General features: G+C 43.6%; 1 pseudogene; it reads right to left on the bottom strand.

Annotated features, from left to right (window-relative positions):
* Window positions 1-3009: 3009 nt before the first annotated feature.
* LOC100610638 (olfactory receptor 4D11-like) lies at window positions 3010-11996 on the bottom strand (annotated as a pseudogene).
* Window positions 11997-13310: the final 1314 nt, after the last annotated feature.

Raw genomic sequence — 13310 nt, 5'->3', positions numbered from 1 at the left:
AAGAAAAACAACCTAATAAAAAATGGGCATAAATATGGACATTTCACCAAAGAAAATATACAGATGGGAAATAAGAACATAAAAAGATAATTAGCACTATTAGTTATTAGGAAAATGCACATGAAAATCATAATAAAATACCACTACACATTTGTTAGAATAATTAAAACACAAAAACAGAAACAGAAAACTGCCTGCAGCGTTCAAGCAATTCTTCTGCCTCAGCCTCCCGAGTAGCTGGGACTACAGGAGCCCACCAGTAGTGATGATCCAGCCATATCCTGGATCCTGAAGATCAGTGGGCCTCTCTGGATAAACCAGGATATTCCAGCAAGTATGCAAGTCTAAGAATATAGAAGGTGAAGCTCCCAAGGACTAAGTGGTTTCAGGCATTCACTGTCATCAGCATCTTATGTTGAAGCAACCCCACAGGTCTGAGGAATCACATCATAAAGCCACCATGCCTGGCCTGATGCTATACACTTTTAAACAACCAGATCTTGGGAGAACCCTATCATGAGAACAACACTAGGGAGATGGTGCTAAACCATTAGAACTAATGATCCAATCACCTCCCTCCAGGCCCCACCTCTAGCATTGGGGATTACATTTCAACATGAGATTTAGGGTGGGGGACACCCAAACCATATCAAACACATACTAAGAAATATATTTTATACTGGGCACGGTGGCTCATGCCTGTAGTCCCAGCATTTTGGGAGGCTGAGGTGGGCGGATCACGTGAAGTCAGGAGTTTGAGACCAGCCTGGCTAACACAGTAAAACCCCATCTCTACTAAAAGTACAAAATTAGCTGGGCGTGGTGGCACATGACTAATCCTAGCTACTTGAGAGGTTAAGGTAAGAGAATTGCTTGAACCCAGGAGAAGGAGGTTGCAGTCAGCCGAGATCGTGCCACTGCACTCCAGCCTGGGCAACAAAAAAGAAATATATTTTATGCACATTAAGGTGATTATATTTACATATATATCTGCAATAAAGGTTTCAGGAAATGATTCTTTAGAAAAGTAATTAATTCTTAATCGTCAAAAGCTGTATATTGCCTGGTTTGGCTCTGTGTCCCCACCCAAATCTCATGTTGAATTGTAATCCCCAGGGTTGGAGGAGGGACCTGGTGGGAGGTGACTGGCTCATGGGAGCGGATTTCCCCCTTGCTGTTCTCTTGATAGTGAGTTCTCATGCAATCTGGTTGTTTAAAAGTGTGTAGCACTTCTCTCTTCCTCCTGCTCCAGCCATATAAAATGTGCCAGCTTTCCCTTCGCCTTCTGCCATGATTGTAAGTTTCCTGAGGCCTCCCCAGCTATGCTTCCTGTACAGCCTGTGAATCAATTAAATTTTTTTCTTCATAAATTACCCACTCTCAGGTAGTTCTTTATAGCAATATGAGAACAGACTAATACATATAGGTGTATGTTATATAACACGATGCTTTGACATATGTATTTATTGTGCAATATCCAGATAAAAGCTAATTAACATATGAATTACTTTGTAGTGAGAACGCTTAAAATCTACTCATATATATATATGTATATATATATATATATATATTTATTTTTTTTGAGATGGAGTCTCACTCTGCCATCCAGGCTGGAGTGTAGTGGCATGATCTCGGCTCACTGCAACCTCCACCTCCTGGATTCAAGCAATTCTCCTGCCTCAGCCTCCCAAGTAGCTGGGATTACAGGCACCTGCCACCATGCCTGGCTAATTTTTATATATTAGTAGAGATGGGGTTTCACCATGTTGGCCAGGTTGGTCTCGAACTCCTGACCTCAGGTGATCTGCCCGCCTCGGCCTCCCAAAGTGCTGGGATTACAGGCATGAGCCACCGTGCCCAGCTGAATTAGGCATGTTCTAGAGATGCAGGCAGGATAGGGTTTCTTCCTCCCTCGAGGGCTGGCCAGGAATGAATGGCCGTAAAATGACATTGAAATTCTTAGAGGGATCTGAAGCCCTGCAATATGTACTATTTGGTCAGGTGAAAAGGACAACCAAGTGCCTTTCATGACACTACAATAGAGGAGGCATTTTTATAAATGAGCTTGTTTCAGACTGCATCAAACCCTGCATGAAGCAGCAGCAGTAGTTAAACATGCACTTAAATGAAGGTCAGATATGACAGATCTAGCTGTGCCTCTGCCGTTAATTAGCTAGAATTTTTTTTTTTTTTTTTTTTTTGAGATGGGGTCTTGCTCTGTCACCCAGGCAAGAGTGGTGCAGTGGCATGATCTTGGCTCACTGCAGCCTTCACCTCCCAGGCTCAAGCTATTCTCCCACCTCAGCCTCTCAAGTAGCTGGGACTACAGGTACAACCACCATGCCTGGCTCATTTGACACTTTTTTTTTTTTTGTAGAGATGACCTCTCACTATGTTGCCCAAGCAGGTCTCAAACTCCTGGACTCAAGTGATCCTCCTGCCTTGGCCTCCCAAAGTGCTGGGATTATAGGCATGAACCACTGTGCTGGGCGATCTTTGGTAAAATATGAAACTTCTTAACTTTGGCAACGGGAATTCAGAGGCTTCCTTAGAAAAACAGAACTTGAATCATCTAAGGTTAGCAATGGAAAACCAATATTTTTCATAGGGAGAGGTTGCTGGATTTTATAGCCTTGACTCCTGGTCCCTGGAAGTGATTTTACTAATGATTGCCTGGGCAACACATGGTACAGCCATAGCTCAAGAATTGAGAGATAATTTCCTCTCAGGCTCCATTTCCTCACCTGTAAAATGAGGTGTTTGGGTGATAGAAGCTTTAAAGTTCCTTTAGGAGCTGACAGTTTAGAGATCTGAAACTCTAAGCTGCCAACAACCTCACTGTGAGAAAACCCTAAAGTGATGATGGACTCAGGAAAGCCTTATCAGAGGACTCTGCTGTAGGACAAAGATAAAACTTTGGCCTCTAGATGGCCTATTGATTGAAGCCTTCTATTGTGTTATGAAGAAATACTTTTCAGTTCTGATTTTCCAATCTGGACTTCGTGGCATCTATCCCTTTCCAGAAGGTCTTTTCTTCCGCCTCCTCAAGGCTGACTTCATCTCCTGGTTCCTCAGGGTGTAGATCATGGGGTTCAGGACAGGGATAATGACTGTAAAGGTGATGGAGACAGCTCTGTCCATGGGGAGGGCAGTGAAGGCTGGGCATGCACATAGATGCAGGGCACGAAATGCAGGGTCACCACAGTGATGTGGGAGGTGCAGGTGGCGATGGCTTTCCTCCTGCCTTCCTCAGTGTGAGACCTCAGCATCATCAAGATGACCGTGTAAGATATGAGGAGAAAGATGAACCACAGCATAGAGATCAAGCCATTATTGGACATCATTAAGACCTCAAGAGCAAAGGTGTGGGTGCAGGCAAGTTTGAGGACCTGGGGGACATCACAGTAGAAACCATCAATCATATGATGTCCACAGAAGGGAGTGGGAGCAACAGAAATACCTGCACAATGGAGTGGACAAACCCCCCACCCAGGAAGCCATGATGAGGCCTGTGCATCACCCCCTACTCACGATGGTCACACAGTGCAGGGGCTTGAAGATGGCCATGTATTGGTCAAACGCCATCACAAAGAGAGAAAAAACGTCTGTCCCACCGAGGAGGTGGAAGAAAAACATCTGTGTCATGCAACCATTGAAGGAGATGGTCTTTCTGCTTGAAAGGTCTATTAGCACCTTCCGAGCAGTGATGGAGGAGAAGCAGATAACCAACACAGTGAGATTGCAGAGCAGGAAGTACGTGGGGGTGTGAAGGCGAGACTCACAGGTCACCACGACCATGATGAGGAGGTTACCCAGCACAGTTGCTGAGTACACAAAAAATAAGAAAAGAAATAAGACCAAGCTCAGCTCTTGGGACTGGGTCAGTCCTTGAAAAAAGAGATTCCTTCACCCTGGTGTAATTTCCCTGCTCAATGGGATCATGTTTCTTCTTGTTCTTCAACCACCTGGGGAGAGATTTTGTTATAGAAGGCCTATCATTCAAAACAAAAGAAATGTGAGTTGTATGCTTTGGGGTATTTTTTTTTTTTTTTTTTTGAGACGGAGCCTTCCTCTGTTGCCCAGGCTGGAGTGCAGTGGCGCGATCTCGGCTCACTGGAAGCTCCGCCTCCCGGGTTCACGCCATTCTCCTGCCTCAGCCTCCCGAGTAGCTGGGACTACAGGTGCCTGCCACCACGCCCAGCTAATTTTTTGTATTTTTAGTAGAGACGGGGTTTCACTGTGTTAGCCAGGATGGTCTCGATCTCCTGACCTCGTGATCTGCCCGCCTCGGCCTCCCAAAGTGCTGGGATTACAGGCGTGAGCCACCAAGCCTCGCCACTTTGGGGTTATTTTAAGGGTTTATTTCCCTTTTAAACATAGATGCCTACACTTCAGGGCACTGTCTCTGGTGGATGGTGTTTCTTGAGTTTTCTCAGAGCACATCGAAGAGTGGGCTTCCCATAGTATAATTAATTGAAGCATATATGTATCAGTGTATTCATATAATTCTATTAAAACTTTCACTTTGCAAAATGTTATATATTCTCTGTTCCTCTTGAAAATTTACTGAATTCTGGCTGGTGCAGAGGCTGACGCCTATAATCCCAGCACTTTGGGAGGCCAAGGCAAGTGGATCGCTTGAGGCCAGGAGTTTGAGACCACCCTGACCAACATGGTGAAACCCTGACTCTACTAAAAATTAGCTGGGTGTAGTGGTGCGCGTCTGTAGTCCCAGCTACGTGGGAAGGACCAAGTGAGCCCCTGGAGGTTGAGGTTGCAGTTAGCTGAGATTGCACCACTGCACTCCACCCTGGGTGACAGAGAGAGACCCTGTCTCAAAAAACAAAACAAAACAAAACAAACAAAAAAACAAACTAAAACGCCTGGCGCGGTGGCTCACGCCTGTTATCCCAGCACTTTGGGAGGCCGAGGTGGGCGGATCACGAGGTCAGGAAATCGAGACTATCCTGGCTAACACGGTGAAGTCCTGCCTCTACTAAAAATACAAAAAAAAAAAAAAAAAAAGAAAGAAAAAAAAAAATAGATGTGGTGGCAGGCGCCTGTAGTCCCAGCTACTCGGTAGGCTGAGGCAGGAGAATGGTGTGAACCCGGGAGGTGGAGCTTGCAGTGAGCCGAGATTGCACCACTGCATTCCAGCCTGGGCGACAGTGCGAGACTCCATCTCAAAAAAAAAAAAAAAAAAAAAAAAGAAGAAGAAAAAAGTATCAATATGGATTCAACTGTTAACAAATGAGGGATAACTGTGGTGTTGGAGGGGTGAGGAGGTATATGAGAACCCTATAATTTCAGTTTAATTTTTCTGTGAATCTAAAGCTGCTTTAAGAAATAAAAGCCAGCCGGGCATGGTGGCTCACGCTTGTAGCCCCAGCAGCACTTTGGGAGGCCGAGGCAGGCGGATCACGAGGTCAGGAGATCGAGACCATTCTGGCTAACACGGTGAAACCCCGTCTGTACTAAAAATACAAAAAATTAGCCAGGCGTGGTGGCGGGCGCCTGTAGTCCCAGCTACTCGGGAGGCTGAGGCAGGAGAATGGCGTGAACCCGGGAGGCAGAGCTTGCAGTGAGCCGAGATTGTCCCACTGCACTCTAGCCTGGGCAACAGAGCGAGACTCCGTCTCAAAAAAAAAAAAAAAAAAAAAAAAAAAAAGAAATAAAAGCTGTGCGTGGTGGCTCCTGCCTGTAATCCCAGCACTTTGGGAGGCCAAGGCGGGTAGATTTTCTGAGTTCAGGAGTTCCAGACCAGCCTGGGCAACATGATGAAAACTCGTCTCTATTAAAATACAAAAAATTACCTGGGCGTGGTGGTGCGCACCTGTAGTTCCAGCTACTTGGGAGGCTGAAGCACAAGAATTGCTTGCATCCGGGAGGCGGAGGTTGCACTGAGCCGAGATTCTGCCGCTGCCCTCGAGCCTGGGCGACAGAGTGAGACCATTGTCTCAAAAAAAAAAAAAAAAAAAAAAGATGTTAACTTTTAAAAAGTAGATAAGTCAAAGGATAAAACAATTAGAGTACAAAGTAAAGAAACACTCTTTTTAACTTTTATTGCCAAACATCACTTCTTGTAAATCCTAATTTAACTCCTCCCGCTTTCCACTGTTTTAAAAAGAACATTTAAAATAAATACCAGTTTGGGTGCTGACAGGCTTCTGGATATCTTTTGTGTTTTGCAAACTGCTTAAAATGAAATTGCCCCTTGCTTTGCTAAAGTATAACTTATATATTATAAGCTGCACATATTTAAAGGGTACAACTTGATGAGTTTTCACACACACACACTTACACACACACACCTGTGAAACTGACACTACAATTAGGATAATGAGTATCTCCATTATCCCCCAAACCTCATGCTCCTGAGAACTGCAGAACTCTCCGCATATAGCTCCGTCGAAACCCCTGAACTAGACCAAACTCTCACATGGCTTCTAGCAGCATAAGGCTGTGTCCTTAGAATGACCCCAGCCCCCCATTAAATGCCTGCTTGAGTAAGCTCAATACTGCCAGGAGAATTTACGGTTTGTTTTACCCGAACCCTGATGATAGGCCCCTGACCTCCCTTACTTAGAGCATTTACAAAAAAGGGCTTATGATTGTGAACATGTATCTCTTAGAACTCAGAAATGTCTTTCTTAAGGACCTGGGAACCATTCCTTTGAAATGTAATTATCAAAAAGGATGAAGCCTCTGTCTTCCAGTCTCTGTGGGAGGGTGGAATCCTTTGATGATTGCCAGCTAGCAGACACAGCTGGCCTCATCGCATTGACACTGACGAACCGTTTGCAATTTTTCACTTCTCTGACTCTATTGAGACCTCACACTCGCCCATTCTTCATTCATTCTCCCTGTAAAATGCTCGAACCACCTCTGCACGAATCACAATGGAGCCCAGCTCATTCCCCTACTGTCAGTAGTTACTGAATAAAATCTGTTTTTGCCGCTTTAACTAATGTCCCACTGTGTGTATCTTTGATGTGCCTTTGTACACTTTCCCTCCATGTTCTGCCCATACTGAGGCCAATGTCTGGTCCTGCTGCTAACCACTGAGCTCTCTGGATTTCACAGTACTTTACATCTCATTGTTTCATCAGAGCACAACTTCTACTCAGCTAATTTACCTCCTATGATCTTCCCTTTGAAGTTCAAGCAACACAAAGCCAATTTTCTAGGCTGACTCCCAATTAATTATTAATCCATCAATAACTCAGCGAACGTCATCATTTTCAAACATTTTTCGTTTTTAAAAGGCCAGGTATTTTCTTCAGAGTAAATATTTAAAAGTATTAAGAAAAATCAGAACACAAGATAATGCATACAAGTTTTTTTTTTGTTTTGTTTTTTTGCTTTTGTGTTGAACTATAATCAGAAGTAATAGGGTATAGAGAAAAGACACCATCTTGGAAGTCATGAGATTTGGATGCCAACCTTGCTATCTTCATAGAGCAATGGTAGAATATTTATTTTTTCGAACTCCTGCCTCAGCCTTCCAAAGCGGTGGGATTACAGGCATAAGCCACTGTGCCCAATCTTGAGAAAGATTTTTAACAAAGTGTGGAAAGAAGGGAGGTCTTTGTTAGCCTGGAGTTAGCTATAACATTCAAAGAACTAGAAATTCCCAAATGTAAAGAAGGAGCAAGCAGATTGAAACAGTCAGTTTTTTGCACCTTAAATCACAGCGGAGGGCTCCTATCCCCAGGGACTTCTGTTAGAAGGAAGCAACCTGTTAGTGCCCCTGAGGCACAAGGGCCTCTTCTTGCCATTCCAGGATCGAGTGGAAAACTGCATCTCACCCCTGCAGATGCCATTTTGAATGTAAATGTGATTTGTTTGTTAAAGAGATTACCTGGCACCAATATATTCACAGGTCAGGTTTGTCTAGAAATAAAACCTTAGTTTTGAATGTGGTTTATGCAGCACTTCACCGGTACCTGTATTATGAAATTCTAAAAAGATGAAATCTATGACAGACCTATATTAGTACATTTGACTCAGGCCCAGGGGTTCCAGTTCTGAGGAGGCCTTGGTCTGGCTAGAGGATTAAAATTGGATTTCTCATGAGGCTAATGGAGCTTAAGCCTTGTAGCCCCTTATTTGAGGAGCCCAAGGCCCTGGGAAGCGCCCTAGCAATATGCTCACAGGGTCATATGTTTTTGTAGAGCTTGCAATAGTAAAATATTATAACCACAATCAGCTGGGGCTCCTGTTTCTTCTCTGAACTCCCTTCCATCACAATTCTTATTTTGGTGGCTTTAGAGAGGTCACAGGCATTTTGGGGATCTAGTTAAGGTGAGGTTGAGTTAGGATACACTTATTTTGGATCTAGCAGCATGCATTTATGTGATTTGCAGTCACTTCCGTGTATTAACATCAAGATTTTCATGGGTCAGTAAATGGTAGAAGTAGGATTAAAACTGAGCTTGACATTCATATGCTTAATGATTAATCAGTAAGCCTTGGGTACCTTTGCTTAAAGGTATGCTAATGTCTTCCGAGTCAACTTCTAGCATTTGACCCCAGTTCCTACCTTCTTACCTGGCTCCAACACTTTCCTTTCCTTTCTTGGTTTTTCTTTCTTCTTTTTTGGTTACTGCCCTGCCCATACAGTGCTGTTCCTCCAAATTGAAGTTTGCTGGATCATGTCTGTGCTCATGCTCTTCCTCGGCCCCAAATGCCCTCAACTAATTATATTTATGCTGGTCCTTATTCCATTTTTATTACTTTAAATTGAGATACTAGCAAAAGGCCAGGTGCAGTGGCTCAGACCTGTAACCCTAGCACTTTGGGAGGCCGAGGTGGACGAATCACTTGAGTCAGGAGTTTGAGACCAGCCTGGCCAACATGGTGAAACCTCGTCTGTACTAAAAATCTAAAAATACAAAAATTAGCCGGGTATGGTGGCAGGTGCCTGTAATCCCAGCTTCTCGGGAGCCTGAGGCAAGAGAATCGCTTGATCCCGGGAGGCGGAGGTTACAGAGAGCCGAGATCATGCCACTGCACTCCAGCTTGGGTGACAGAGCGAAACTCTGTTTAAAACAACAACAAGGCCGGGCGCGGTGGCTCATGCCTGTAATCCTAGCACTGTGGGAGGCTGAGGTGGGTGGATCACGAAGTCAGGAGATCGAGACCACCCTGGCTAGCACGGCGAAACCCTGTCTCTACTAAAAAATACAAAAAGTAGCCGGGCATCCTGGCGCATGCCTTTAGTCCCAGCTGAGGCAGGAGAATCGCTTGAACCCGGGAGGTGGAGGTTGCAGTGAGCTGAGATTATGCCACTGCACTCCATCCTGGGCAACAGAGCGAGACTCCATCTCAAAACAAACAAACAAACAAAACAACAACAAAATGCAATACCAGCATCAATGAAGGTAAAATAAAACTGAAAACAAGAAAGATATTGATGATTAAGGGGTTGATGAGTATCATCAATTCATGGAGTGTTTAAGATTATTCAATGCTCTGGCTGGGCTCGGTGGCTCACGCCTGTAATCCCAGCACTTTGGGAGGCCACAGCAGGCAGATTGCTTGTGGCCAGGAGTTCGAGACTAGCCTGCCCAACATGGCAAAACCCTTTCTCTACTAAAAAAGCACAAAAATTAGCCAGGCGTGGTGGCACACGCCTGTAATCCCAGCTACTCAGGAGGCTGAGGCAGGAGAGTTGTTTGAACCTGGGAGGCAGAGGTTTCAGTGAGCTGAGATGGTGTCACTGCATTCCAGCTTGGGCAACAGAGTGAGACTGTCTGAAAAAAAAAAGCCTTAAAGTAAGTGATCAAAGGTGTTAACAGATCTCTTAGAAATAAATTAATGTTGGAGATTTCCATATTGTTTATACACATATATGTGATATATGCCATTGTTTGAATATATAACAATCTTTATATTATTCCGTATTATTTGAGTATATAGGTATATTAATATACCTATATATTCAATCACATCAATAACCGTGTGCAATCAGAAAAAAATAGTGAAAATACTTAACAAACGGATTTCTTTTTCTTTGTCTCTTCAACTGAGGGTTGGCAGTTAAGGGCTATCTAGTCTACATCTGACTCTAGAATATATTCATTCTGCAGTATCCAAACTGCTACAGATATATACAAAAATCTAGATTATTTGCACGACTCCAACTGTGTTTCTCATACCTCACATAGGCAGGTTTATAAGCTGTTATTGAAAAGACCAATACACATGATAAAAAAAGAAACAATTCAAGGATCAGGGTTAAACTCAGATCCAGAGCATATTTAAGAACCAAGGGGTGTGTGAGTTATCATACTTAGGGCCATCCAAATGCAGGTGGGGAAGGGGAGACAGAAAATCTGAACTGAGCTATTTTTTCTGGGTTCTTTGCTTGCTGCAGCTCATTTAGCTCTGACAGCAATACTTTGAGGTAAATCCTTTGTTTTACAGATAAGAAAACTGAGGCTAGGAATAGATAAGTTATTTGGCCAAGGGTATACAGCTAGTAAGTGGTGGACCCATGTGGATTGGGATGATTCAGAATTCCGTGTGGGTTTGATTGGAGATCTGCAGAAGAGTTGAACAGAGGCTCCTAGATTTCCTGCAACCTCTGCCTGTGTTAGGTGCTTGGGACAGTCCAAGGGCACTGAATTGGGTCGGGAAAAATTGAAAATGAGAAGTGTTTGATGTTCCCTGGGCTCCACACATGGAAAATTAAGAAATTGGGAAGCAGATAAAACTTGCATGGTGGGGCTGGGCGCAGTGGCTCACACCTGTAATCCCAGCACTTTGGGGGACCGAGGTGGACAGATCACCGGAGGTCAGGAGCTCAAGACCAGCCTGGCCAACATAGCGAAACCTTGTCTGTACTAGAAACACAAAAATTAGCCGCGTGTGGAGGCGCACGCCTGTAATCCCAGCTACTTGGCAGGCGGAGGCAGGAGAATCTCTTGAGCCCGGAAGGTGGAGGTTGCAGTGAGCCAAGATCATGGCACTGTATGCCTGTATGGGCGACAGGGTGAGATTCTGTCTCGAAAAACAAAACAAAACAAAACAAAACCCAACCAAACAACAACAACAACAACGACAAACACTTGCATGGTGGGATGTGTGTGGTTCAGTAACTTCAGGTGAAAGAAAAATATGAGGCGGATCTAAAAATATTCTATCATTGCTTTCTGTCTTAAAAATGGGACGAATGGAGTCCATTCATTATGTGAGATTCTGTAAAGAAGTGAAAGTGATCAAATCACCAATTCAACTGAAAAATGCCAAAATGGTGCTCTTCCATGCATAACATTTATGCACAACTAAAGATAAAAGATAGAGAGTGGAAGGATCAGTGGGAAGCCCTGTGAATGCATGTGTCTGTTTGCAACAGGAAAGAAGAAAACAGAGAAGTATAGTTTATGAGTTTTCTCCTGTTTTTGTTTTTGGCAAGAACAAACTGAGGACCCCCCAGTTTGTTTCTTAGAAATATGCCTACGTAAATCCATTCTACTAAAACAGGCTTGCTGAATTTTACAGCATCTCCAACCTGGAGAACCCCTCGACTCTATTGTCCACAAGGCATATATTGCTCTCTTTCTCTTAACAAGTTGACCTTTCTATGCACTTCAAGTCACCTTGCTAATATTGAACAACTAATTATTCTGCTCTGCACCACTACAATTTTTAACTTTAATGTATGTCATTCTACACCTAGTAAAAGCATCATTAGCATTCAATACATTTCTAAGTAATCTACAATAATACTTCAAAATTGTCTGTGCATGGGTGCACCTGCATAGATAAACATTTAGACATACAAGCACACACCACAAAGCTCTAACTTAACACAATGTTCTCATTTAAAGTCCCCACCTCTAATACCTACCCAAGAAGCAGAACTGGCCATTTGTTCTGACCTTAGGAGTCATTACTTGTCAAGGACTATTCTCCTTTAAGGCAGACCTGCATTTGAGGGTTGGTTGGTTCAGTGTCTTCTCCCCTGCAGGCTCCAAGAATCGCTTCTGCATGGCTCCAACACACTGCCCCACAGTGGGCCTGCCATGAATACCAGTCCATTTGTCTCAGAGCCAAGGAAATGATCACCAAAGGGAATATATTTTTGGATGTAGTTTTTGAAGTTGAGCAGCCAGAATTTCCTATTGAGATGAAGTTCCATTGGGAGTTAGTAAGAAGTCAGACATCACTGGTAGGTGTGTGCAACACACATATTTTGCTTTTGCAATTCTCCCAATGTAGGGGATGAGATGAATCCTTACAGACTTTGTGCTTAGAGCCCCAAGCTTTGCCTAAAGAGGTCATAGGGGACTAAACTGGAGTCTATCTTCTTAAGAGGTAGGAACTTAGGGAAAATGAATAGAACTCCTAGTATTGTGTGTTTTATCCCATCCTCTTTTTTTTCTGGGCAGATGATTTTCTTGTTGTCCTTTTTTTTTTTTTTTTTTTTTAATTTGGAGATAGAGTCTCACTCTGTCGCCCAGGCTAGAGTGCAGTGGTACGAACTCGGCTCACTGCAACCTGTGCCTCCCAGGTTCAAGCAATTCTCCTGCCTCAGCCTCCTGAGTAGCTGGGATTACAGGCATGCGCCACCATGCTGGGCTACTTTTTGTATTTTACTAGAGATGGAGTTTCATCATGTTGTTCAGGCTGGTCTCGAACTCCTGATCTCAGGTGATCTGCCCACCTTGGCCTCCCAAAGTGCTGGGATTACAAGTGTGAGCCACCACACTGGCCTGTGTGTTGTCCTTTTAATGTAGATAATCAGAGGATCATAAAGTCTAGGAAACACATTTTCTTCCTTGTTTTCCACCAAACTTCTCATGTGAAGAGAGGAGATATACAGACATATGATGCGTTGGTACCACTCATTCACCAGATATTTAATTGTGATCTATTTTTTGAATACCCATCATCTTCCAGTCCTGAGGATTCCGAAGTCCTAAAAGCAAATAATTTCATTTTTTCCCCTCAAAAACTCTTGATCTCAGCTCACCCCCAATGTAATTTTTGAAAACTCATCTCTGAAAACTGAGAATAGCCTCCAGCAACAGCCACTAAGGAACTGAAGCCCTCAGTTCAACAACTCATAATTCTGCCCCACAGTTGTATGTGTGAGTTTGGAAATGGATCCTTCTCTAGTTGAATCTTGAGATGAGACTGTGGCTCCCAGCTGACACCTTGATGGTAGCCTGTGAGAGACCCTGAAGCCCACAACTTAGCTAAGTTGTGTCAAATTCATGATCCACAGAAACTGTGACATAAAAAGTATGTTGGTTTTTTGGTTTGTTTTAAACCACAAACTTTTGGGGTAATATGTTATGCAG

The sequence above is a fragment of the Pan troglodytes genome, chromosome 9, assembly GCF_028858775.2.
Source record: "Pan troglodytes isolate AG18354 chromosome 9, NHGRI_mPanTro3-v2.0_pri, whole genome shotgun sequence".
Classification (NCBI taxonomy): domain Eukaryota; kingdom Metazoa; phylum Chordata; class Mammalia; order Primates; family Hominidae; genus Pan; species Pan troglodytes.
This window is presented reverse-complemented; position numbering and strand designations above follow the sequence as displayed.